Below are 6000 nucleotides of genomic sequence, written 5' to 3'. Positions count from 1 at the left end.
GTCTCATTCCAAACCCTACCACTTCTCCTTATTTTATATAGATATAATTTTGAAAGTGAGACAACATAAGGATGATATAAGCCAAGTTTAGTTTCAATATGTATATAGCCAAAGGAAAGATAACTCACTCTAATCAACATGGAACTTAGCTACTAGTGGTAGAAGTATGGTCGTTCTAACAACCTGACTCAGAGCATGTTAGTTGTGGCTTTTAGAACAAGTAAGATAGCAACTGCCTTTTCAAGTGTGACATACTTAAATATCAAATTGGGTGCGGTACTGAAGTTAAGTTTTGAAGGTCAGTAAAGCTGAGATCAAGGTTAGATTTTATCTGTGAGATGACATGTTTCCCTTAAAATAAATAAATTTCATACATTGTTGACATATGTATAATTACTGAGAAAGTTAACCTGATTCTTGATGCAAAAACATGAGGTAAAAGGCATATGACATAATGTTTAAAACAAGTTCATGTACCTTTTATCTTAAAATGAACAGTTAAAAGAGGAAAAAACTCATTCTGATAACATAGCACCAGTGAAGGGTGAAAAATGAGATCAAGATTAAATGACAATGGGCTGACAAATCTCTTCCATACAAGAGTTGTTAACCAAGGCGAAATTGGGTTATAATATAAACTTTTTGCAAATGTTCACATTTCCTCTAGAGTCATTAATTTTCATTTGAAACCAAATTTTCATGGGTACAGGTGAACCACAAATTTAAATGTTTAATGAAGTACAAATTTTCTATAGGCTTGTATGCAGACATTAGCAAAACCATGAAATCAAATATCTACGAAGTTTTCCTCAATCCACAAAAATTGGTACCAATGAAAATAAATGAATCCATGAATCAAAGTAGTACATTTTACCAAAGTCTTTATCCCAAAGTTTTATATTAAGCAAGATGAGAACTAAAATTCAATGTAGAATACAAACAACTTCTATAAGAGGTTCGTCCTTTCAAATTTTTAGGGGTCTGACAGAAGTATATAAATTAAAGGTTTTCACTATAGTTGTGGGAAATTCTTCATTATTAACGAACAACAGAACATCTAAAAAGTTTAAAATTTTTATTGGAATGAAATATAAAATTTATCTATAATGAATAAATTGACTTTATATATACAATAAAATACCCGAAAGACATTAAAATACATGTAGAACAAAAAACTAAATATACAGAAATATTATATAAATCATAAAACATAATAAATAAAGACATTAAAATATTTGGATTTCATAAAATTTTTATATTATAACATTACAATAAAAAAGGTTAAATTTGTTAGATATCATTACAAATCTGTTATTAAAGATATTGTAAGTATTTTCAATTTCATAAAAACGACTATTCTTTTCAGCGAACTGAAAACAGCATTTCCATACAGTATCAATATATAAACATATTTGCTGATTTCTTACAATTAGACAAACTTCTACTTGACAATCAACAATGATTTAATTTAAATACCATGTTGCACATTTCAAAATTGAACCATGTGTACATTTTATTAGAACCTGATTATTTGATTGGTACAGAGTTGCCTGAATGATTAGAAATGCAACTAAATCTGTTGGGAGTGCTTGTAGACAAAAAGTTTTACCAATACAAATAGTTCATTTTAGACACAACTATGTGTTCTGTACCTTTGCCCCATAGAACTGTCAAAAAGTACATTTCTATGAATAAAAGGAGTTGTGGGGAAAATGTCAATGAGACAGCAACCCAATAACACAAAATCTAAAAGTCATCTAAAGGTCATCTAGAGGTCATTGTATATTTGTTTTAATAATAGCATGATTGAAGATACAGAACATTAAATTGCTCTTCCTCAAAACTGCAAAGCTTATTTGGAATGTTTTTTTCCCAGTTAGAACCACCCCCCCTTCCCCCCCAAAAAATGGCCTCTGAAAGATATGATATAAAACTACTTTTGGAAAAATGAGATTCTAAAGAAATATATAATATTGATATCAAAGCTTTAGCTTAGAGGCTGTGAATAAATTAAGTATATAATTATCAGCTGGCGACACCAAATGATTTTCTAAAATTATGTTCCTGCACACACATTGAATAGTGTTTATAAAAGAACTGTTTTCATGCAAAAAGTACTTTATATGCTACAAAATATAACACACAAAAATGAAACTTTTAAGACATAATGTTTTAATAATTCAAATACACATCATGTAATAAGACATACAAAAACAAATCATATAAAATAGAATTAATAATCAAAGTGCTTGATAGCACTGAAGGGTAAAGATTACTTTCATTTTGCAACTTTGCGAATTTAAAATAAAACATTGAAATGTTGTTAGCAAGGCAAACTGTAAATTTGAGTTATCTTCCTTTGTTCATGCTTGTACATCGGTAGTTGAGCCTATTTTTATCAGATTCATACACAATAGATTACTTGTGAAAATTTTCATAAGGAAAAAGTTATTGTAATTTAAATACACATCATATTGTAACTTGAATATCTAAGTATGACATATCATTAATGAATTGTTTGACATTGATTTGATAAGATCTTAATAATCATCATTTCACTGCACTATTTGTTTGAACTGAGAAAGGTAGTGGTAAACCTTGGAAGATTTAGATATCAAGTCAGTACCATAGGGATTTGATTGCGTTTCTTGTAATCTTTACCCAAAAATGCAAAAATATTAAATCATGATTGATTGAAGGCTGCTTAATGTCCAGCAGCAAATTTACTTGTATATTCAGGACAACAATACATTAATGAGATAATGAATATACTTTGCACAAGACCAAAAGGCTATGTCAGATCTTAAACATGCTAGTTCACAAAATTATGGTCTGAAGGAAGACATATTACTCTACTTACACAAACCATGTACAAGAATTGTGGACACTTTTGAGGGAGATAACTCAAATTAAGAAATAATTCTTTTGGACTGGGTTTCTAATCTCCTTGACTCATCTGGTGTCCAGATCGCAAGATAAGACAACTCTCGATATGTGTCGCAATGGTCTATATATGATCAGATATGTGTTAATTGACTAATCAGTGGGAGTCCTTTAACATGTTAACTATCAGCAAGGATTTGCATAGTTTTAGATCCTTGCTGTCAGCAAGACACTTGGTTTTAAAGGGAAAGCAAAATTATATTTAAATATGCAACATTGCTACATTGTACTTGGGCTGTAGTAGAAAGAATTCACGACTAACTATGTCAAAAAAGTTCATAGTTTAATTTTCATTTGGCATAATTACACATCTTTCTTTCAAGAGAATCTTTGTCTTTCTTGATTATACATGTAGTAAAAAAAAAAATCTGAAAAAAGGGTATTTACTATCTGTTTTATACGCCTCTGTAACCGTAAACGATTGACTTTACAATGTTATGAGGTCATAACTAAAGGTAATTTTTCAGTCTTGAGTTGCAAGTAAATGGCACAAAGTCCCACACCTGACCGTCACACAATTGATAGGACAAAAATTCACAATTAAATAGTAAAACTGTTTACTATCGTTTGAATATATTAGAGAAACTTAAATTATTGAAGTACTTTCTTTTTATCACAAAAATTCATTATACAGCTTGGGATATTGTTCGTTAGAATAGAAAAATGAAGACTTATCAAATTTTATTCATGCAAAGGATATATTTCTTGGTACCATAAAGCCAGTCAAGTAGTAACAATTTTTTTCGCAGCCTATTTTCTAAATAATCACTAGATCATTATGAATTCTTTTACCGTGAATTAATTTTGTTTACAAAGTTGTTTATACTTACAATTATTAATGTTCAAGAAAACACAAAATATTACTTTGAAATAAGTTTTTCACATTGTTAATCAGAGACAAACTATCTCTAACCTGACTTTTTTCTGGTACCATCTTCGTGTCCGGCGCTTTTATGGCCTACATTTGAAATGTATCATCTTAAATCAACAAATGGATATATTGGCTTATAAATAAAAAAGATTTGGTATGATGAAAACTTTCCGTCAATTGAAAGAACAAAATACGAGGATGTTAACAACTATAGGACACTGTACGTCATTTAACAATGAGTAAAACCCAATTATACATGTTATAAAAAGTTATGTTATAAAATGCCCCGGTATGAAAAAATGAGAAATCATTTAAAAGAAAAAAACGCTGTATCTGTATTACATTTAGATAATGATGTTTATTCTTAACATAAACCTATATATTGAAAAGAAAAGATGGGAGTAATATGCAAAAACATATGAAACTCATAAATCTCGAAAACATATGCGGTGTGAATCTAAATTTTTCAATAAACTATAGAGCTTCATCTTCACATGTGTATCCGGGATCGTTTTCCGTCTTCCTCAAGCAAGTTTAAAAAGCAATTCATATTGATGAAGATAACAAATGTTTTCATATATATTTACCTGCAAAATCGCTAAATAAGTTCATGAAAAGGCATTATAGGTCTGCTATATACAACTTTTTATACAGCCATTGTATGAGGGTTCTTTGAATTTTAGACATAAACAAAAACATGTCTATCCAAAACAATTTTGTATTCACATAGCCCGGTAAGCAGAAAGGCAAAATAGATTTTCAAAAATATTTAATATGCACTCATGTGGGACGGTCATTTTTATATAGACACCAATAGCAGGCGAATTAGAACTTAGACGATTTACTGTGAAAAAAAGGAATAGGATAGCAAATTTTCGGTACCAAAAACAAGATGTGTGGCATAAACTTAAACAAACCAGAGTTAAGTTCTTTTCTAGAACTTGTCTGTTTTGTATTTTCTTTTATGCACGTTCTGTTAATCTATACTGAGATTCAAAAGGGGGAGGGTTGAGACCTACAAAAGTAAGTTTAACTCGAACACATTTCCAAATACATGTACTGGTACCTGTCCAAATTTGGGGACCTTGTAAGTAGTTGTCGTATGTCATATCTTATTTGTTTTCGTTATTTGGAGAATGTTTGTGTTTATAACAGACCTTAAGAAAAATAAGAAGATGTGGTATTATTGTCAATATTAGAAAACAATCCACCAGAGACTGAAAAACGAGGATGTAAGCAAACACCACATAGTTTTTTTTTAAATTCACATTGAACGTATAGACTCTGGGCGATTTAGATCTTGACATTTTTATAAAGGCATGTCTATTGTTGAGTATCTAAGTTGCCCTATAAGAGCCTGTCTTTTGGAGAAGGCTATATTTTGCTCTCTAGATGTCTAAGTTATGCATGTGCATGGTTGGGTTGCTATCTCATTTACTAGAAGTTCATGACTTCTGCATTTACTTATACCCCACATCTACTTTCATTCATAGAAAAAGTTTGGTCTGATGGAAATGATTACACTGATATTGAAAGGCAAAGTAATATTATTTTTGAAATATCAGAAAACCTGTTGCAGATATCAAGTGATATGTCAAAGAGAGTGCCCAACTGTTTTTGAATTTATTATTATAATTTAACTGTTGAATAAGTTTTTTTTATATCATCGGACATTTGAATGTTCTAGATGCACAATTAACATATTGGATAGAAAATAAAAGGATATGGACTCCGTAAATGTACATGGGACAAAATCGCACACAATACATAGAAAACATAGAAAATTATCAATGGACAGGGCTTTTATTCCCGTTCTTCATCTTGACAGTTGATGTAGGGTCTTCAACAATGAACGAATCATTCCAATATTTCAACATTCAAAATTTTAGTTAAATCTCTCATGCACACAAGACATGTTAGACGGGGCTATATATGTTCATGTATAAACATCCCTGAGTACAGAAGTTGACGGAGTTATACGTTAAGTGTACATTAAACTTTTAGTACTGTCAAATGATATTCAAAATCAGCATGACTGTCGGTCTACATCTTTCATTAATTGAATAGCTGACAGATGATAAAACAACGGGTGGTTGTTGTTTAAACTCACACCTTAATATGATTAAGATAAGAACACAATAAACGATACTTGTACATATCTTTTTCCTTCCAATAAATAAAATATG

The sequence above is a fragment of the Mytilus californianus genome, unplaced genomic scaffold (genome assembly GCF_021869535.1).
Source record: "Mytilus californianus isolate M0D057914Y unplaced genomic scaffold, xbMytCali1.0.p SCAF_8, whole genome shotgun sequence".
Classification (NCBI taxonomy): domain Eukaryota; kingdom Metazoa; phylum Mollusca; class Bivalvia; order Mytilida; family Mytilidae; genus Mytilus; species Mytilus californianus.
The sequence above is the reverse complement of the archived record's forward strand: the minus strand, read 5'-3'. Positions refer to the sequence as shown.